Source organism: Pelodiscus sinensis, chromosome 6 (assembly GCF_052426305.1).
Source record: "Pelodiscus sinensis isolate ZL-2025 chromosome 6, ASM5242630v1, whole genome shotgun sequence".
Classification (NCBI taxonomy): domain Eukaryota; kingdom Metazoa; phylum Chordata; order Testudines; family Trionychidae; genus Pelodiscus; species Pelodiscus sinensis.
In genome coordinates, this window is record NC_143057.1 from 48574957 (window position 1) to 48598290 (window position 23334).

Here is a 23334-nt window from a genome sequence, read left to right on the forward strand (position 1 = left end):
ACATATATAGATAAAAGATGGAAGAACTCCTCCCTCTGCTACCATTTTTGCTAGACTCTGTGCTTCCAAAATGCAGCTGAATCAGGAAATTAAAATATTGTTCTTATGTTACTTCATTCAGTGTATAGGGGCAGAGTTTTGGAAATATTGCATAATAACCTGCAGAGAGATTTTAAGCCAAACTTTGTAGAGTCATGAGGATTTGGGGAAGGTTGAATAGGCTTTGGATAAATCTTGAACATTGGGATGCTCATCCATTCTTAACTTAATCTCTGATTTGTTCTAAAGTTTTCCTATCACTATTACTGCTTCAATGATCCCAGAACTCGTACAAAAAGTTTCTAATGGGCTTGAATGCTGGAGCAGAGCCAAAAGAAGGATTTAGTTTAAAAATCAGTGCAACTTAGTTGAACAGCTTTTCAGACAAAGATGTTAGAAAAAAGGTTAGTGGTTTTATAACTTTTTTTAAAAAAATCTGCTATTAACTAAAACAGCATCATAAACTGATATTTTACAGGTGCCTCATTTGAAGCCAGAGTGTATCATCAGATGTCTCTGTGTGCTGGAGCTGATATTCACAGCTCAATAAAATATTTTTGTTGAAACATATCTGGGGTGCTGGAAATTAATAACTCATATTTTAGATAATGAGCCCTAATAGGGATAGTGGCCAATGTCAGTACTCTGATATGGGTGCTGATGGATCCTGCTGTTTTGATGATACCTGGTTTCCAGCTATCCCTCCCTCAATACAAACAGGTGATCAGAACCCATCTCACATGGCACTCAAAATTAAATACAAAGAACTATGAGAAAATAATAGGGTTAGGCAGTTATTCATGGGCCACACGGCTCTGCTTACTGCTCAAAATCTCCAAATAATAGGCTTGCACTTGTGTTGCTGAACTAAAGCATATGACCTAGAGAGCCCACAAGCTGTCCCATGTGCTGAAATCCATGTTGCAACAGGTGTTTAGAGACTCCAGGTCAAATCAGATAAGATTAGGAGGGAGGATGACACACACACAGCTTACTACACTTATCCTCCCTTGCTCCCATTTCCTAAATGCTACAATTGCCTTATTGAGTGTCTGAAAACCGGTACCCCAGCCCTGTGTATTTCCATTTTGTAATCACCTAAGCCAACAAAACCGTGGATAAAATATCCTCATTCAGTCTGGATGATGATATCTGTTAACAGCTAAAGCTGGAGAGGCACTTTAGGTTAAAGTAAGGGAATTATGTGAGCAACATAATAACAGCCATACTGGGTCAGACCAAAGGTCCATCTCGCTCAGTAGCCTGTCTGACAACAGTGGCCAGCACCAGGTGCCCCAGAGAGGGTGGTCCAAAGACAATGATCAAGCGATTTGTCTTCTGCCATCCTTCTCCAGCCTCTGACAAACAGAGGCCAGGGAAACCATTTCTATCTCCTAGCTAATAGCCTTTTATGGACCTAACCGCCATGAAATTATCTAGCTACTCCTTAAACTCTGTTCTAGTCCTAGCCTTCACAGCCGCCTCTGGCAAGGAGTTCCACAGGTTGACTATGCGCTGTGTGAGCAAGAATTTTCTTTTATTAGTTTTAAACCTGCTACCCATTAACTTCATTTGGTGTCCTCTAGTTCTTCTATTAGGGGAACTAATAAATAACTTTTCTTTAATCGCCCTCTCCACACCACTCATGATTTTATACACCTCTATCATATCCCCCCTCAGTTTCCTCTTTTCTAAACTGAAAAGTCACAGTTGTTTTAACCTCTCTTCATATGGGACCCGTTCCAAACCCCTAATCATTTTAGTTGCCCTTTTCTGAACCCTTTCCAAGGCCAGGAAAGGAAAACAACTAGTATTCATGATATTAAAAAATAAGTAATAGGAGCAACAAGTAAAACTGCTTATTATGTTAACAAGGTGAAATATTTTCCCTTGGGACTTGATACAAACTTTTGGATATCTTCCATATACTTAATAAATGGATGCTTATTTTCAAGAAAATAGCCATACATGAGGTTAACTCTTCTATTACTGGTGGATTCTTCCTTGGACAGGAGATTGAATGACTTATTAAACCCCCTATTAATGGGAATGTTACAGTTATACTCTCTCTGTTTAATAATAATTAGAGCCCTAAAAACCTGAGGATATCTGCTTTATATCTACAGGTATTCACATCCGCAGGTATGGATACAGACATCCGTGGCTCATTTTTGCAGATGCAGGTACAATTTTTTTTATCTAGAACCCCACAAACTTGCAGATATCCGCTTTATATCCATAGGTATCCACAGCTACGAATATGGATGCAGATATCTGCAGCTCATTTTTATGGCTACAGATGTGGATACAAAGTTTTGTATCTGCGCAGGGCTCTAATAAAGTGGACTAGGGTGGTCTCCATTTTGTTTTAGTCTCTTGATTCAGGGATTTTAAGGGTAACTTGTACTGGTTGAATAGCTGGGCCATGGTTCTTCTTGCTTATAGTCAGGAAAGGTGATTCAGTTAGGGGATATATTCTTCTTATGCCTGAGTTGTAACATAGTACATTTTGCTGGTGCAGTTCCCCTTCATGCCTTTAGCTAAGAGAGTGCAATGCTGAACACATATCTAGGGTTTTGATCTCTTTTGAGGGTTGGTTTTCTGGGTGCTGTGCCCTAGAATTGCACCCTCCCAGAGTTGAAGTGGTTCAGTGTCTTCATTGCTCATCGGTGGGGAGAGGAACGCCAACTCTGTCCCTTGGGACAGACCAGAGGATCTAGGAGCTCCAGAGAGTGAGTTAAGGCAGGTGTCAGTGGCATGATCAGCACACAGGGGAACAATCCAAAGGGGTCTTCTGTGACCACACCCTGTCACAATGAGGATTAGAACAGACAAAAACTGCTGATAAACCCTTTTTCTGTTTGAAAATGATATTTCATCAGAGCCAATATGGTTTTTGCAGAAAGGTGTCAGTTTTGACAAAAGGATGATTAAAGAGTAAGACCACCAGTGATGCTCCCACAATTGCCAGCAGTGTGGTGGTTAGAAGACTTGCTTTGGATATGGGAGAGTGAGGATTGTCCCTGCTTTGCCTAATCCAGAATTGCCTATGCTATTGGCTGTTCTGCAACTTGGTGTCTCTCTTGGGGGGAGCGGGTTTCATGGCAAAATGTTGACAGGTCTCATTTTCATTTTGCATGAAACCAAAATTGAAACCTCTATTTTTTGCTTAAGTGGAGTTGATAAAGTTAAAAGAAGATATAACCATATAAAAAGTAGATATCCACTTACTTGTAAAACCCTTTACTACTTATTCCACTCCTTTTGTTTGATTGCAATGCAGACTTCAATGACTTTTTGCTGAGTAGCTCTTGGAATACACAGAAATACCTGCACAATGGTTGTGGACATCATGCTTAATTTAGATAGGATTTATCTATTGCAGTTCTGCATTGTAAAGCAGCCTCTCGTTTCTGAGAATAAAAATGTGGTGCTAGAAAACTGACAATCTGCATCTCTTCTCTCCCTTCTCCTTCTATTTGGGACAGTATGTTTGGTTAAAAGGTATGTTTAGACTTACTCTGTCCTTACATGCACATACTGTACCACTGCAAGGTGATGTAATATTCCGTACTTCTCTCAAGTGTATAATTTCTTGGACTTGTCACAGTGACACACATGCTGGTTGGTTGCTATGAGTAACAACCGCGAAGAATTATTATTTATTCTCATAGTGCAAAGAGCCATAAAAAGTCACTTCACAATGACACAACATATGAGAGTCATTGATCAGCCATCTTATTCCACACTTTGTTGTCTTCAGACAACTTATGATGAGCTCCATGCTGTGTTTTGTCCAATTAGCCATGTCATTGAACCACACGGCAGGTGTCCCAACCTCTGGCACTTAGCCTCTGTCCCTGCAAAACTTCCTTCAGCCATATTCCATTGCTCTTCTAACAGCACATGTCCCACAAATTCAAGTTTTCTTTTTCTCATCATCTTAAGGATCTCAGGTATCATTCTGATTCTGCTGTACATTGGGGTGACTTTGCTTCTTTGTTACTTGTGTGAGATATCGCTAAAATACAGCAATCACCCGTAGCATGTCATTTTGAAGGCCAAAAGCCTGTTAATGTCTCTCTCCCTCTCTCTTCCTTTCTCTGTGTATAGATATAGATATAGATATAGATATAGATATAGATAGGACTAGACAAACGGCGGTGAAATCTGCTTGTCAGCCCTGCACTGTGCATGTGCAAGACCCACATTGCGCATGTGTGCGCCGCCGGTGAATGGGGCAACCGGCTGAAATCTACTCACCACGGGCAAGTAGATTCAGTGATTTGTCGAGCCCTGGATATAGATCTATAGATAGATAGATAGATATAAAAAACTTCACAGCACAAGTCAGAGAGCACAGTCTATTAGTGAGAGCTAGAGAGACTACAATTCAGGACTGTAGGGATCATGTCTGCTTTTTCCACAAAAATTATTCTGCTAGAGTGTTGATGAACTATGTCACATGGAGTAATCTCTGTGCTACAGTTTATTAAGCCATAAAATGATCATAAAGGTTTAGGCCCAACTGTTGCTTTGCAAAGTATTTAGAGATTTTCAGATGAAGATGGTAGAAGTGCACAGTATTAGGGAGGACTCTGTAAGTAAATTATCCCATCCTTGCTGTTTGGGATATAGACCCCTTTCCAACCATGCTGTTAGAAATGGTGGATAATTGATAATGCTTACAAAGAGCATTTCAACCAAAAATTCTCAGTACAGTTCAGGGGCAGAGAAGCATTCCACCTTATTCTTGTCTTGGTTCCCTTTCTGGAAATGTTTTTTTTTCCTGATATACTATCTGTCATCTGTTTAGCTCCTAATGTACATGCGGTATACCACAGAGAGCTGAAATGGTCAAATCAAATCTGCCCAATGTGAGTGATTTAACTTCCTTGCCTTACAGTTTATCTGGAACACTTTGTTTGTATTCATGTGCAATGCTTCCTTCACACTTTCTAGTCCAGTACTCATCATTAGCATGATAGCTTATTCCTACTCACTACTAATGTACACCCACCCCCAGGACAGCTCTCTCCTTTTAGCTGGCTGATAGCAAGCAATAATTCAGCCCCGGCGTACACCTAGGCTACGTCTACACTGGCATGATTTTGCACAAGAACTCTTTTGCGGAAGAGTTCTTGTGCAAAAACTCTTCCAGAAGAGAGCGTCTACACTGGCATGTGCCTTTGCACAAGAGATGTGCTTTTGCACAAGAGCATCCTTGCCAGTGTAGACGCTCTCTTGCACAAGAAAGCTCTGATGGCCATTTTAACCATATGGCTTTCTTGCGCAAGTAATTTAAGTTGCCTGTCTACACTGGCCTCTTGCACAAGAACAGTTGCGCAAGAGGGCTTATTCCTGAGCGGGAGCATCTTAGTTCTTGCATAAGAAGCACTGATTTCATACATTAGAATGTCAGTGTTCTTGCACAAGAACTCGCGGCCAGTGTAGACAGGCAGTAAGTTTTGGCGCAAGATCGCACCCTATATGAATATAATAGTGTTCCTATCACTATAGTATTTGAGTTGAGCATCCTCTTCTCAAACACTCAAGATTCCATCTTTATCTCCATATGCCTCATCAGCATCATCTGCTAACCTCTCTTTTTTTAAAAAAAAGATTTATTATCAGTATTGTTATGGGGGGAAAGAATCATAACCCTTAGTAAATGAGACACAATCAACACTGTTTCTGGAATGAAAGGGTACATGTTTCTGGTAGAGTAATGATTATTTCTATTATGGCAGGCATAGCATGGAACAGGAGATATTAATTGAATTCAGTGTTGTAGGCAGATGGAAGGAAAGAAACAGGGGAATGAAAAGGCATCAAACTGTAGGGATAGATGAACAGCAATGGCAGAAAATTAGAAGTATCCACCTCCTGGACACCCAGAAAAGAGGGGAGTACACAGTTAATTTGAGACACAAAAAGTCACTGTGAATGAGATCGTCCCCGTGCTCTCATCCCTAAATGTCAAATAAAAAGGCTGGTGTCACATGAAAGGACCCTAAAGCCCTGTTTCTGCAGAGATAAGCCAGACACTGATACTGTGGTAGATAGTTATAATGATGCCCTCTAAGGACCTTTCACAAGCCTTGATAGATGGTGGGGAGGGTGTATGTTAGAGGTGGGGACACGGTGTTTTTATTGGGGTTTGAGCTGCACTACACATCTGTGGAGATTCTGAGCAACATTGTACCTTATAGAACAGCCCAGGGAGGCTGCCAGGACTTAGGGCCCCTAGTCTGTTTAACTTACAAGTTGGCCTTGCTGACTTCTCAGTGAACCCAGTAGGAGGAAGGTAGAAAGTTGGTTGGAAGCCACCTTAGTCCTTCTCCCCATTCTGGACTACACCTGTTGAAGACAGAGCACAAAATCTCATGACTTAGAACTTTATTTCTGATGTATTTTTCATGTGGACTTTGGTGAAATGTGGTGTCACCCCACATATGAATCCATTCATCAGTGCTACAGGCCAATGGAAAAGATGCTAGCACTCAGTGACTTGAATTGTGACCACTGGCAAGGTCCCAAACATAAACTTGATTGAAGATCTAATGAAAGAAGTATCAGGATTTTGCCTTCCCCATAGACAATAGGCTGCACTCAGCTATCATTGGACAACACAGAGACTGTAGCTATCTCCTCACAAGTGGAAAAATCAAAGAATTGTCCAGTTACAGCTGTGGTGAGGTATAAGCCATGCAATTCATCATGGATAACTGGCCTTAAATTCATGCTCACAGTGATGGCAAGTGGGATGTACATCTAGCTACCACAAAAGTATTTAGAAAGGTTTCAAACCTAGAGATTCAATTATAATCCCAGACTGTTGTTTTTCAAATGCCATAGAAAAGAAGATTTTCTCCAACCTCACCCACCAGAATAATTTTACTATCAGTACGTTAATTATAATTGAAATGGCAGTTTGCTCACTTGCATATGAAACAATTTGGGACTTGAATTCTTCTTCAGTGAAATATTTTAAAAAACTTAGAATGCATTGCGTGTTCTACGCTGTGCAGGCACTGAACACATTGTCGGCTGAACCCATTTTAAAAACTGATTTAAGTTAACCTTGATCTTCAAGTATGGGATCTATATGAGGTCACAATAAAAAGGTTTTAGTGCATATAAGATGTTCCTATATTGCTGCTGTGGCTATACATGTCTACTACAGTTAGGACTTCCTTGGTCCAGCATCCTCAGGATCTGAGCAGTCCCGAATGAGGGATTTTGACAGATCAGGGGAAGTCATTTCTGGAAGGGGTGCAGCTGGGGTAAGCAAACTACATGGGACTCCAGTGATGATTTATAGGAGTAGCAGTGGTGTCTAGGAGCCGTAGGGCCTTTTGAATTGCCGGGCCCCAGGGCAGTTGCCCTCTTTACCCCGTCTGTTGGTGGACTTGCACCATAGATACTTCTTGGCCCCAGAAGCTTTCCATGGGCACTTTACTTGAATCTTAATTTTTGTGACTAGAGTATGAAGATTTTCTTGGAAAGAAAGACAGCCTTGTGATGGATAATTTGTTACAAGAAATTTCACTAAATTCCAATCTCATTCTGCTGCAGAGCTTTTCTCTCTTCCTTCACCATTTACTAGCTGCTTCCTGTAATTGCAGTGCTCTACATTGAATGCGAAGAGTAGGAAAAAAAGATATACAATTTCATGGAATGAATTAGTTTCTCAGTCAGACTTCATCAGTGTCCCAGATGACTAAGCTATATGTTTTGTCTTTGGGAATCTATCAGCTAATTTATACTGTCTGGGACATGGATACTGTAAAAAGAAAAACCAAAGCCTCTAAATGGCAAAAGAAGTGATGGCAAATTCAAGTATGTGTAAGTATGAGAGTGATAGACTTGCCAGCCTTTACTAAGGTTACCAGTCCATTAGTATACTTCACTCTCCATATTGCTCAATATTTTTAGTTTCCATCAATGCAACAGAATTAGGGCCAGATTTTGCCTTGCCATGCATGTTTCTGCAGGAGAGTACGTGACATAAGACACAATCCTGTTCCTTTGTACTGCTATCCATACATCATCAAGTATCTAAAAGGATGTTACAAGGAGGAGGGAGAAATGTTTTTTCTCCTTGGCCTCTGAGGATAGAACAAGAAGCAATGGGCTTAAACTGCAGCAAGGAAGGTTTAAGTTGGACATTAGGAAAAGCTTCCTGTCAGTGATTAAACACAGGAATAAATTGCCTAGGGAGGTTGTGGAATTTCCATCACTGGAGATATTTAAGAGCAGGTCAGATAGGCTTCTGTTAGGGAGGATCTCTAGACTGTACTTGATCCTGCTGTGAGTGCAGGGGACTGGACTTGATGACCTCTTGAGGTCCCCTCCAGTTCTAGTATTCTATGATTCTATGATCATTACATGTGAATGAGTATGTAGCTCCCATTAACTTCACTAGGAGCTGTGTATGGAAGTGAAGAATGAAATTTAGCGGAAGAGGTAGGAAGTCTCGCTACCCTGTCTGTGGCACCTCACGGCTGTTAAACACTTAATTATATAGGCTAGTGCAGTATGGGAAATAAAGATGCTCAGCTGCTTAAATAATTCTAAGGCAAATATTAAGTTCTATGAGAATCAAAAGTATCCATTTTTGGTATCTTATGCACCATGGTGTCTGGGATGGACCACACTGAGACTGCCACACTCAGGGAAGACTGTAAGAAATAGGAGGACAACCCTCCCCCCCCCCAAACAAACAAACAGACAAAACCCTCTGTACAATTAGATTCACCAAGGCAGTAACAAAACAGCATCAGTGATATACTCCAGATAACCAGAAGCCAAACACAATCCCCTTTAGGCACTCTAGTCCTTGGCATCCATCCAGACAAACAGATCTAACAGAGTGAAGGGTTATAGGAAACCTAATTCACCATATGTGAGGTGCTTCTAATCCTAAAAGATCACATCTTTACCTCCAGGTCAATATGTAGCTCAGCACTTACCCAAATAGCACACTGTCAGCCGATCCTTAGTAAACTAGGTAACTTTTTTCTTAATAAATGAAAAGTGAAAATGGTTTTAACTTTATACATACAAATGATTGCAAAGCCCATTTATTAGGTTTTTTAGCAGTGATGGAATAAACTGCTGACTTGCAAAAGTCTCTCTGGTAACTTCCAAAAGATTGGAAGGTCCTCAGTCCATTGTTCAAAATACTCCTTTAGGAAAGAGGCAAAATGGAGGGTTTTCAGTTATCTTTATATCCTTTGCCATGTGTTTAGAAATGTACTGTTCCAAAGCCTACAGCCCCTGGCTACGTCTACACTGGCATGATTTTCCGAAAATGCTTTTAAGGGAAAAGTTTTCCGTTAAAAGCATTTTCAGAAAAGCACGTCTAGATTGGCAGAATGCTTTTCCACAAAAGCACTTTTTGCAGAAAAGTGTCCATTGCCAATCTAGACGCGGTTTTCCGCAAAAAAGCCCCGATCACGATTTTCGCGATCGGGGCTTTTTTGCAGAAAACACTACTGTGCTGTTTACATTGGCTCTTTTGTGCAAAAGTCTTTTGGAAAAAGACTTTTGCCCAAACGGGAGCAGCATAGTATTTCTGTAAAATCACTGATGATCTTACATGAGATCGTCAGTGCTTTTCCAGAAATTCAAGCGGCCAGTGTAGACAGCTGGTAAGTTTTTCTGCAAAATCATCTGATTTTGCAGAAAAACTTGTGAGCCTAGACACAGCCCCTGTGTATAGAAAATTACTGGTCCAAGATGGAGTCCAGGGTCACATAATCATATCACATGTCCCTTCATATTTTGCAGAATCATAGGAGGTGTCCATTAGCTCCATGCTGAGCATGAATCCCACGATGAGATACTTCAATGTCCCATTGTGTAAGCCATTGTCCTTAATGGGCCATCAATATATAGCTGTATAGTCCCGAGGTAAATCTATCTCATTAGTGTCACCCAGATGTATAACACATAGAATCATAGGACCAGAAGGGACCTTGGGAGGTTATCACTGACCCTGAGGGAGGGCACTGGCAGCTGGTTACTTCTGGCAGCAGGCCTCTACTCCTAGCCCAGATACCTTGGAGATGGAGAACCATTACACTGTCCTTGGAATGAGAGATGAGGCATCACCCCCTAAGTGGAGGAGGAGAAGCCATGTATCTCTAAGGCTGGGAGCTTTGCAGGATGATATCTGATAGGGGCTTATTACTACAGGCCACCTAATTAGGAAGAAGAGGTGGATGAGGCTTTATTTAAAAAAAAATGTCTATACTCAGCCAAACTCTATATTTCCCCCTTCACCTGGAGCCCTTAAAACTGCAGCCTCAGCAGAAAGGGCTTGTGGCAAGCAGGAGGCCTTGACAGCCCTGAGCCACCCTGCAGCTGCCACTGCATCAGAATTTGCCCAAGATGAGCCAGTCTGCTGATCCCACCCAGCCCTCCACTGCTCCCAGGGGGCAGTCAGACAACTCCCAGGAGCCTGCCTGGGCTCAAAGGAGGTTTGCTCCTTTCTGGTCTGGTGCAGAGATCCTGGACCTCACTGAGGTCTGGAGTAAGGAGACAAACCTCCAGGCTCTCCACACCAGATGTAGGAACATGGATGTCAATGGCATCATGTCTGAGAGCCTGTCCAGGAAAGGACATGTCTGCACCCAGGAGCAGATACGGATGAAGGTAAAAGTGCTCTGCCAGTCATATGCCAGGGCCAGTGAGGGCAGCTCCCGCTCTGGGGCAGAACCCCACACCTGTCCCTACTATGAAGACCTGGACTGCATCCTGGGGGGTAGGGCAGTCCCTTCACTGCCCCCGCCCCGGTTGTGGACTCTGGGCTTGAGACACATGTTGTTGTCCTCATGGAGGACAGAGACGAGGAAATGGAGGAGGCGGAGGAGCCAGATGAGGCCAGCACCATCACCCTCCTAACCTTAGAGCCTGTATCCCTCGCTGTGGATGTGTCCCAGGTATCATCTGAGGCCAGGGAAGGAGCATCATGTGAGTGCCATCACATTCTCTTCACACAGGAGATGGAGATGCTGGGCAGCAAGGGGTATCTGGGTGCTCCATGCTATTGGCCACAGGGTGTCTGGAGAGGCCTGCCGTGTTCATGACACCGGTGTGGACACCCTCCCTCCACAAGCACCTCTAGAAGGAGGCAGGGGAGGGCACTGGAACACACACACACAGCAGTCCCACAAATGGCACACGGGCAAGCCCACACTCTCGGGGCAGCACCCACTCCTGGGGGCATCTGGGCTCCTGTAGGAATGGGCCCACTGGCCAGAGTGCACATGGCCTTGCTCCAGGCACATCGCCTTCGACTGAACCGAGAACTGTTACTCTCGGCTTAGAGATGAGGGCAAGGCTTCAGGTACAGTATCCCCTGAGATGACTGACCATTTCTCTTTATTCTCCACAGCCAGGCCAGATGTGAAAAGGGGGCAGTCGACACCAGCCAGGACAGTCTCCTAAACCCAAGGGACCTGCAGGTCCCAGAGACCCATGGATGACTTCCAGAGGGAGCACCTCCCTGGAGCAGACCATTGACTGAAGGCTCCAGGAATACATTCAGCTGTAATCAGATACCTGGTAGGAGCTGCTGGAGCAGGGCTGTACCATGTGCATGGCTGTGGAATCCCTCATTGCAAGCATGATGTCTGCTCCCACTCCTGCTACCACTATAGCTTCCATTCCCAATCCCACTGCCATTCCCGCTTCTCCCCCAATACTCCCCCTCCCTGTAGCCACTGTGGCCCCTGCACCTATGGTGGTGGGATCACCACGAGTTGGCACAACTCCCAGCCCCAGCCCTAAGCCTCTCCTCACCCCTCCTGCCCCTTCCAGCTCCTTCCTCCTTCCTTCAAGGTTCTCATTTCCCCCTTCCTTCGTTCCTTCTCCTAGGTTCTTTCTCCAGTCTCTCCCCAATTACTTTTACTCCAAATAAAAATAATCAGAAAAATTTTTTTTTTTAAACAAACCCTTTTTTCTATTGTCTCATCAGGGAAGGGGGCAAGGGAGGGTGTGGGATGAAAGGCAGAGAGGGACCATGCACAGGCCCCTAGTGGGGAGGCCCAGGGGAGAGTATCTCTGGGGTCCTTGTGAGAAACTCTCCCTCGGGTCTTCCTGGATGCTCATGGCCCCCTGATGGGCCTGTTGGATAGCAGCTGTGTGCAGCTGTTCAAAGGCCCTGCTGATGTGGCCAGCCTCTGCCCCCCACCCTGGCAGGAATGCCTCCCCCTTCCTTTTGCAAATATTGTGGTGCACACAACACACACACACCAGGTGTGGGATGTTGCGCTCTTCCAGGTTCTGCCAGGTGAGGAGGCATCTTGAACCACACCTTCAAACGGCTGAAGGTGTCCTCCACAATCACGCGGTCCCTGCTGAGCCTGGCACTGTAATGTTCCCGAGAGGGGTCGGGGTGACTGGTCTATGGCTTCATGAGCCAAAGCAAGAGAGGGTAGGCCGCATCCCCTACCACGCAGATAGGCATGTTCACATCCTTAACCCTGATGGGAAAAAAAGTTCCAGCGTGCAGCTTCTGGAACACACTAGAGTTCTGAAAGACACGTGCGTCGTTCACCTTCCCTGACCACCCAACACAGATGTCTGTGAACTGGCCCCGGTGATTCATCACAGTCTGCAGGACCATTGAAAAGTTTCCATTCTGGTTGATGAAGAGAGATGCCTGGTGGTCAGGCCTCGATGGGGATGTGGGTGGCGTCAATAGACACCTGAATTTGGGGAAGCCCATGTTGGCAAAGCCAGCAATTATGGCATCTATGTTGCTGAGGTGGATGATCCTGCGTAGCAAGATTGTTTGCTTGTCTCTTTCTGCAGGTGGTGCAGGCCATCAACACCTAGATTCACATGGGTGCTGGATCTCTTGGCAGAGGTGCCAGGGCAGAAACTGCTGAATGAGTTTCAGCACAAGCTGCAATAGCCATAGACTGCCCAGAGGCAGCTCTGGCTCCATGTCTGGCAAGCTGAGCTGTCTGCCAGGGCAACTGCAGCAGGTAGAAGAAAAGGCTTTGCTCTGCCTCGAGGAGGTAGGCAAAGGTTAAAAGCCTGAGACACTGCTGTATGGACGGGTCCCTTTAGGCAAGAGCCTCAGTCTCAAGCAGCAGCCACTCAAAGTAACTGCTGACATGATGCCCTGCCTGAAGTGGTTCCTGGTGTTGGGCGCCATGGGGAAGTGGTGCAGGGAAAGGTACTGAGAGTTTGGAGGAGATGCAGTGTGTGGCTACCATCTAAAGGGGCCCTGGGCTGGCACCCAGAGTAGTGGATGGGCCAAGGTCCCCCTACACTTGCCACTGAGGAAGTAGTCAGATAATGGACTGCAACTTCCACTGAGAGAAGTGGGTGGACAGTAGACTACAGTTCCCCCTGAAGGGTGGAGTACAGAATGTTGCACAGGCAGAGGGCTGTGTCCTGAAGAGGATGCACTGTCCTGGGAGTGAGAGCAGCAGCAGAAGGTGAAGTGGCTAGTGAGATAATCCTTGGAATAGCCAGCAGGCGGCATTGCACTGGTGAGCTGCATCCTGTCTCACTTGGACACTACCTTAAGGGAGCAGCTCCACAGAAAAATGCTACCTGTTTTTGTTTTTTGCGGTTTTTTTTTATTGATAACAATAATTGCTTGCTTTTGAAGGATGTATGATGTGTGCCCACAGGGAACTCAAAAAGGTCACAAAAATATCCCGCTTCTTTTCAAAATACTTTCCTTCTATTCCATTGTCGATTATTCTTAATAATTTATTAAGACTAGAATGACATCTGGACTCACAGGGCGGAGGATAGGAGACAAGGAGATTAGTGCTAGCTAAATGGCATGAGAGCCTCCTGCACAAGATTAATAAACAACCCAGAGGGAAAACCAGAATAGGAGTCTGCAGTGTAACAATGGTGACTGGTGAGAGGTCTGGAAAGAAGAGATTAACTCTGAAGTCTGGGTTATTTTATTGTCCCTGATGACAAAGATTAGATATTTTAGCCACTTCCTGCTATATACAGTACAATAAAGACAAAAAGACATTATAATTTGCAATTTTAATAAGATGCTTTTTTTTCCTGCAGCTGGTTAGATCAAATCTGCATGTCCAAAACTGAGCAACAAGCCACATCAATTAAGCAAAAAACAAACCAGCTAACTGAATGAGAAAGTATGAGTGATTAAATCAATAAACCTGAAATATCAACAAATTATTGATCACTAATTTTTATCAATATTACTAGGTAGCAATTGTTTGTACAATACTGAATTAAACTGAAAATATATAATTGGTGTCTCTAGGTGCCCCCTGAACATTGAGATGTATATCTATCTCATGGGGACCATTTCACTGAGCAAAAATTTTACTAAATAAACCCTCATCAGAGAAAACAGAGGAGTAAGTCCCTTAAAGTAGCCAAGTCCCTGCTGTTGCTGTTTTAAATAGGCACCATTGTTTCATGGTCATATTGTTTTTTATCCTGTTTTATGTTGCTAGCAGCCTACGAGTGTGTGTGGGGGGAGAGGGCACCATCTGAGAGATCAGTGTTCTTGGAGTCTAATCACTTTCTGAGATTTTTATTCTTGCTCCAAACAAAGGCTGGGACTGGCAGAATATTACTGGTCAGACGGTAACTGGATGATTTCTTAGCATTCGGTCAGTGGCAGGTTGTGATGCAGCACAGGCAGAGGCAGCTTTTCTCCCTCTGTTTCTGAGTAATTTCCACAGTGAAAAAGAGAAGGCAATGAGAGTCAGGGCTTGGAGTTCTTCATCAAAGCACGATCTATTTAAAAATGAGTACAAATTCGTCCAGCTAGCTGTTCTTCTGCCCCCTTATTCCTTATTGTCACCTACAAACATGTACACGGGACACTGCACAATTTGCCCAATCCCTCAGATCCTTGTTCGTTGTTTTTGTTGTTGTTGCTTCAGTTTTCTTTTTAAGAAAAAAAAAAACCCCAAGCACTTTCAAGAGCAATCATACAAGTGATTAACAATGGAAAACATTGTTATAATTAATAACAAACCAGTGTGTAAAAACAAAAAGGAGTCCTGTGGCACCTTTGAGACTAACAAATTTATTAGGGCACAAGCTTTTGTGGGTAAAACCCACTTCATCAGAAGCTTTTGCCCTAATAAATCTTAGTCCATGTCTACACTATAGGCTTCTTGTGCAAGAAGCTTTTTGTGAAAGTGCTCTTTTGCAAAAATGAGTTATTCCTTGCAGAATAAGGATTACCTATACCGGAAAAAATCCTCTGTTCTTTCGTTTTACTTGTGCAAAAATGCACTTGAGGTGTGGACGCTCCGTGAGCTTTTGTACAAAAACAGACATTTTTTCGCAAAAACTCTGTAGTGTAGACCCAACCTAAGGTGCCGCAGGACTCTGTTGTTTTTGTAGATGGAGAATAACATAACTACCCCTCTGAGACTCTAAACCTCTGTATTTGTGTGCATGTCCAGTGAAGGAATGAATTTTTAAAAAACTCAACAATTGGAACTATGGATCAGAATGTCAACTGGTGTAAATAGATGTAGTTCTACTGATATCAAAGGAACCAGGTGAGGACCTAGCTCCCCTCTATATAAAGAGAGAGTTTAATTTCAGACATGAAATAGTTTTCTATATCAGTCTTCTATAAAGTTATTAAACCAAGATGGAACACAAGTATTTTAAAAGTTCATGGAAACTAGCTAGGTGGTATCCTTTTGGAAAATACATAATTCTACAACAGGCAAGACCAGCAATACCTTTTGACTAACTACTGTAAAGGAGGAGATGGTAAGTGTGTTTGTAAATTCTACATTTGTCATTTGTGACAGGGTCATCACTGTGGTATATAAATATCCATTTGGGTGCACAGATCGGGTAACTGCATATTTAACTACCTTTTTGTATGGGCAGTGTTTGATTAAAATATAGAAATGTGCACTATCGTGGGCAAGAGTGGTATGTAAACATTTTGGGTATAGTACTAGTGGCTCCCTCCTTTTGCAAATGAGACCTATGAAACCAAATGATCAAAATTGGAATCCTTTGCCGCTCTATGTGCCTTCATGAAAATGCATCCATGATTGCAGGCATAGTTGCTGCAAGTCCATGTACAAGCTAACTAAATGCAGAAATAGGTGATGACTGATCAATTTGGGCTTGCATAGAGCCCTGAGAAGAGCAGAAGGCTCTGGGCCCTTTGCCATGCAGCTCTAATTTACTTGGGAAATTAGATACTAAGCATTGAGGGTATGTCTACACTACCCCGCTAGTTCGAACTAGCGGGGTAATGTATGCATACCGCACTTGCTAATGAAGCCCGGGATTTGAATTTCCCGGGCTTCATTAGCATAAGCGGGGAGCCGCCATTTTTAAATCCCCGCTGCTCCGAACTACCGTTACTCCTCGTGAAACGAGGAGTACCGGTAGTTCGGAATAGGCACCCTAGTCCGAACTACCTAGTTCGAGCCCCGTGTAGCCGCGCTACACGGGGTTCGAAGCAGCGGGGATTTAAAAATGGCGGCTCCCCGCTTATGCTAATGAAGCCCGGGAAATTCAAATCCCGGGCTTCATTAGCAAGTGCGGTATGCATACATTACCCTCCTAGTTCGAACTAGGAGGGTAGTGTAGACATACCCTTAGATACTAATGACTGAATTTCTGTGGCATCCTTAAAATAGAGAAATTTACTCCCTTTGACTGCCCAAGTTCACTTTTACTTGGGCATTTCTTGTTCAGTGGACCCTGAGCATCTGTTATTGAAAACGTGGCAGACATTACATCTTGCCAGAATGTGTGTCTGCATTGGGCATACTCAGCTGAAGTTCCGTCCTTGGGAGACTCATGGGTGGTTCCTGTGTTGCTGATTTATTAATCTGTATTCTCTATGACTGACTTAGATGTTAGTCTTTTCTAATTTATGGAACTAAACATGTTGATATGTAACAATTAAAGATAACTTAAAACTGTTAGATTACTGGTTTTAGAAAAAGAAATGAAAACATACCTAAAGCCAAATATTATCACTTCCTAGCATTCAAAAAAAATCAACCCTCAGAACATACTTGTGTATAGTACTGTCAGTGTCAACAGGCTGGACTGGGGATAGCTGAATTTTAGTTGGTGTTTTTGGCAACTCTCTCCTTCGTCTTGCATCTTGTAGTCAGAGACTTAAATCTGTCACCATTTCTAAATCAAGAAATACAGGGTGCATAACTTAGTTAAGTAGGGGCAAATCCAAGTCCCTACTCAAGAAAAATGTTAAAAGTGAATAAACTAAGAACCGCAGGCTTTGCATAACTGATGGTCTCAATTACATACAATGCCAATCCTTAAATACAACTGAAAGTGGATTATATTAACCCTGGATTGCCTATGCAATCATTGCAGAGTTATCTAATACTGGATAGTAGATACTGATGAATAACTTGGCAGATTTTCCTCTCTCATAAAATGTCCGGTGCTGTACTTTGCTGTGGGTGTGTGATTATCATAATCACTCTAGTCGTGACTCAATAACTATGCAATATACAAATCTCTGAACTCTGGCTGAGTTGACAGATCTAGGAGGAATTTGCCTTAGGCAGCTCAGGAAAGCACACCTCTTGCTACTTCCCAAAGGACGGCAATATATGAGCAGATATACAGCAGAGATATTCTACCTACTCTTCATCCATTTAGCCTGTAGGTGATGGGAGTAGTCTTGTTCTCAGGGAAGTTCAGTAGTGTGATTACATCTCAGAGGGGGAAAATGAACTAAGAAGCTTTTTGCTTCTTCCCTATCCTCCATTCTCATATTGGGAGCAGTCAATCACACTGACCCATTGAGTTTGCATCACAAGAACATTAACTGAATTCCTCTGAATTCATTTCTCAAATAGAGTTGACCTTTATTCCTTTATGTAAGTTATACGCTATGTCAATGAGCATAAACTCTTGGATTTATGGCTAACAAAATGTCCTTGAATAACACTATGTGGGATGTTTAGCATGAAAGACAATATTATTATAAATCCTGTTCTAAAAGATTTTGTATTAGCTGTCAAAATAGGGACTTCACCTTAATGTACACAACATCAGCCCTTTCCAGAGTTTCAAGTTCTAATCCAATTAGTGAGGGAGCAACCAGAGTCATTCATCGATTTTAAGACTAGAAGGGACCATTCTGATCACCTAATTTGACCTCCTGCATAACACAGGCCATGGATAGAATAAGGCTTTGCATTGGAGTCTTTGGCCAGAAAACGTGTCTCAGTCTTAGCCACCATTTTAAGCGGCCTATTCTGAAAATGGAACAGAACTTTTGTATGAACTTTAGGTGGAAAAAGCTTTTTTTCATGAGGAAATTAATCTTCCTACCAGCTCTAATCTTAAATAAACACTTGGGTAGAACATGGTATAGCATCAAAGATGAGTTAAGACTAAAGAAAGGATGGAGCGTAACATGAAGCGTTTGAAAGAGTTACATTTTGCCAAATGTCCTGAAAACGGACCTTCCCTACAAGGTTTTGTCCTATTTTTCAGGAGATCTTTTTAGAACTGCAGGCTGAACTTTGCTAGTCTGGCACTCTCTGGTCTAGCATGATTTTAGTTAGCTGGATGCCCACCTCTCATGGCTGTGGCCAAGTTACCTATGGTTCCATAAGGTTTGTTTACAGCCACCAGTCCTGGCTGTCAGTGTTCTGTGCTGTTTTTCAACTCTGGTTTGCCCCTAATGTCTTCTAAGAGGCCAGTAAGCAGTGGAAGTGTTGGTAATGCTGCTAGACAATATTGACCTCCCATGGTTAAGCATGTTCTCTGGGTTAGCACCAGTGAGGTCCTGAGGTGTCAGACTAGAGAGTTTCAACCTGTATAATGATTAAAGCCTGACAATATGGTGGAAGGAAAAGAAAATAAGAAGATTATTGCTAGGGCCAGACTAAATTCATGGTCCATTTTGGTAAATGTCATGGTCATAGGAATTTTTAAATAGTAATTTTCATTATTTCAGCTACTTAAATTTCATGGTGTTGTAATTGTAGGGCTCCTTAGCCAACAAGGAATTGGAGGGGGGGAGGGTCACAAGGTTACTGTGGGTGGGTTGTGGTATTGCTTCCTTTATTTCTCTGCTACCACAGGTGGTGGCACTACCTTCAGAAGTGGACAGCAGGAGAGTGGCAGCTTCTGGCCAGGAGCCCAGGTTTGAAGGCAGAGCCATTGCCAATAGCAGCGCAGAAATAAAGATGGCATGGTGGTGTTGCTATCCTTATTTCTGTGCTGCTGCTTGCTGAGTGGGACCTTCAGTCAGCAGCTGTCACTCCCCCGCTGCCCAACTCTAATGGCAGTAAAACAGAATTAAAGATGCCATGGTACAGTATTGCCACCCTTAGTCATGCACTGCTGCTGGCACCACTGCTTTCTGGCCACCCAGCTCTAAAGGCAGTGCCCACGTAAGGATGACAATACTATGACCTCCCTAAAATAATTTTTCAGTGCCCCAGAAACTCCCTTTTGAGTCAGGATCCCCAATTTGAGAAATTCTGGTCTTTCCTGTGAAATCTGTATAGTATAAGGTAAAAGCACACAAAATTCCAGATTTCATGGTAAGACTAAATTCCATGGTCCATGACACATTTTTTCATGGCCATAGATTTGGTTGGGCCATAGTCCACATTTATTTCTTATATGAATGTTTGATTATTGAAAATATTATAAGTCCCTTTTTTAAAATGTCTATTGACTTGTAAATGAAAAAAACTCAGGTTTTGCTGAACAACTTTGTTGTACATAACAATAAAACATGGTAAAACTCATTGTGTGAGTTTATCTTTCTATAAAAGCCACCATCCTGAACTGCCTCACAATACTGTCTCTCCATCTTACCAGGGTAGTCAAATAAGAATCCTTACATGGTAAAGCAGGGGTGGAAAACTTTTTGGAGGTTTGGGTAGCCACTAAACCACAGAAAAATCAGTCGGGGGCCACACACTAGTGAGAAGAAAACAAACAAACAAAACACACCCAAAAACCAAAACCCTCATTGATGAGGCCCCTGACTGAGAAGGAGAAAGACACTCCCCACATTCCCTTCACTCACCAGAGCCTAGGTGAGCCCAGGCTGGTAGTTTTTGTGTGCTCCAGCCCTGCTTGGGGACAGTGAGGGGGCTGAAGCACCAGGATGGGCTCCCTAATGTTTGGGAGGAGCCCTGAGCCTCAGGGACCAGATCCAGGCAATCTGGGAGCTGCATCCAGCCCCCGGGCCTTAAGTTTCCCGTGCCAGTGGTAAAGGCACAACACAGAAAGCCAAATAATCTTTACAGCCATTCAATACATCCCACAAGAGATAGATAAGTAATTTCAACCCTAATTTCCCTCAATGGTATAGAAGGACCCAGAGAAATGGGGAAAAACCTGTGCTTCCACTACAGAATATCTCATATCCTTCCCCACCTCAGCGTATGGTGGATGTGAGGTTCCTGAGGATCTTCATGAGAGGGATTCTTACCTCCTTAAGGGAAGTTTGCATGGACAACTGATGCTTTTTCTGCTATGCTGAACCTCCAACCCCACCTTCCCTCTGGAGGATAGTGAGAAGAGAATGGAATGAGCCAGGATTGGAGAGAGCAGGCAAAATTTCTGTGATTATAATTTGAAGAGAGAGGGTGAAATGCACCTATAGGGAATTCAGTGCTGCAAAGAAAATTTGAATAGGATTCAGAGAGAGTCTGTGGAATTTACAGGAGATAAGTGATATGATCTTGAATTATATTGTTTAAAAACAGTCTGAGCTTACATCAGTTCAACCGTTTTGTGCCAAAGTGTCACTGGTTCTGAACGAGTACTTTTATTTCTAGTATAAAGACTGCATGGTCGGTGGCTGCAAAGTAAAGCAAGAAAAAATAATTCTAGCCCTCCTTAAATACTTTCCTCCCAACTATCTCTGTGTTAACCTTGCTCAGTGCCCTACAGTGGTGCGAAGCTAATGCCTCTATAAATCTTTTGTTGGAAAACTCCTTAATGATCCAATAGCAGAATCAGGTTAGTGCAGACGGCTTCAGAGACATGGTGACAGGTCTGAGGAAAGAGTGATGGAAATATTTGTTTTGTGTCCAATTTTTGATGGAATGTTGGGTCAAAAAGGGACCAACTGGGGTGTTAAATCTGATCAGAGGTACAGCAAGGGCCTGGGGCTAAGGCAGGCTCCCTACCTGCCCTGGCTCCTGGAAGTGGTCACAAGGTCCCTGCAGTCCCTGGTTGAAGGGAAACTCCATGTGCTACCCCGGTCCTGAGTGCTGGCTCCACAGTTTCTATTTGCTGGGAACTATGACCAATGGGAGTTGTTGGAGGCAGCACTTGCAGGCATGATAGTAGCACATGAAGCCTCCTGGGCTGCTCATGTGCCTAGGCAGTCAGAGGGACCTGGTAGCCTCTTCCAGGGAGCTGCATTGCTAGGACCCGACACACCAAACCCTCCACCACACGCCAACTTCCTGCCCCAGCCCAGAGTCCCTTCCCACATCCAAACTTCCTTCTGAGACCACACTTACCACCCTAACACCCTGCCCCAACCTTGAGTCTCCTCCTATGCCCCAAACCCCTCATTCCTGACCCTACCCCAGAGCCCATACCTCCAGCCGGGGCTCATTCTCCCCCACGTCTCTCCCCAGCCTGCTGAAAGTGAGGGTCAGGGAGAGCAAGCAACAGAGGGAGGGGGGAATGGAGAAAATGGGGGTGGAGCCTCAGATAAGGGGCAGGAGGTGTTCAGTTTTGTGCAATTAGAAAACTGGCAACCTTAGTTTTTGTGCACAAGAAGAAACCTTTCAAATGAGCTTAAAGCAATACCTGATTGCAGTTCATTTCATTTTTTCATGGCCCACATTTACTTTGCATCAGTTTGGCTACCACTGGATGCTCTATTAAGCTTAGCTTAAATGACTGACTCTGGTTGTTGTGGACTCAATTGACAATCAGTCAATTACGCCTCTGCATGTTATTTATATCCAGTGTTTCATGGTAGAAGCCTTCCGTTTTCATAATAATTGAAAGGTTGGTTTGTCTGACTTCTTTGTGAACATGGTAGAAAATGGAAATATATTACCTGACATGAACTGCTTTGCTATTTGAAAAGCTATTAAGAGTGTATTACATTTTCATAAAAGAGATAAAGACATTGCCCTAGACCAAGATAAAGAGTTTATAACCCTAGACCAAATACAGAATGTTTGACAAGATGCTGGAAGGCACAGAGGGAAATGAACACACAGTATATTCATGAAGAATTCTGAGGAAATTAATGGATTTTTTTGGATGGTTTACTAACATCTGAAAAATTTGTAAAATATTTCAGGTCCAGCTACAAATAAAACTTTTTGGCAAATGCAAAAGTTAAAAAAAAAGTGACTTGGCTGTTTTGTTTAACTCCAAATCAAACTTTTCAAACAAAAAGCTATTTAACAAACAAACCCCAAAACGTTTCAATCTAAAAATGTCTAAAAATGTCAATGTGACCTTTTAGGATTTTTAACAGAAAAATTGAAGTCAATATGAATTCATGAAATGTTTGTGTTACCAAATCTACATTTCTTTTAATCATAAAAGGGCTTTGGTTGAAAAATTTTGCCCAGCTCTGTTAATGAGAGAAGTGAATTTTAAGGAGAGATGACTGGTGCACTGTGGAAGTGGGAGCCAGTTAGTCTGAAAAAAGCTGTCCGGCTTAGAGCTGGAGAAGATAAATGGAGCAATTGGGGGAGAGAGAGAAGAAACTGGGGCTACGTCTAGACTGCAAGCCTCTTTCGAAAAAGAGCATCTAGACTACAACCAGTACTTTCGAAAAAGCAAGCCACTTTTTTGAAAGAGAGCACCCAGCAAGTCTGGATGCTCTCTTTTGAAAAAGCACAGTTTGCATTACATAGCGGCTTTTTCAAAAGAGCACTTTTGAAAAAAAGGCGTTATTTCTCGTAAAATGAGGTTATCCGCGGTCGAAAAAATTGCCACTTTCTTTCGAAACCCCCCCTGTAGTCTAGACATACCCTGGAGAATATAAGGAGCAAGAGGGGCCTGCAGAGCAATTTTTAAATGACACGGCTATGCCAGCCTTTTGTTAACATTTTGTTCTGTAACTAGAAGGCTCTTAGATAAATGGTCTTTGTTATTGGGACTGATGTTGTTCTATGTGAATGCAGGAATTTTATTTCCTTAGTAGCACTGCAGAAATGATCCTCTGCCATCTATGCTTACTCTGAGGTTACTCTGTTAATGGAAATTAGACCTTCGGTGCTTTCTGGGATAGGAGTGAGTGGGCTGGTGAGCATTTTATCTGACATGCGTTTTGTGTGTCTCCAACTATGA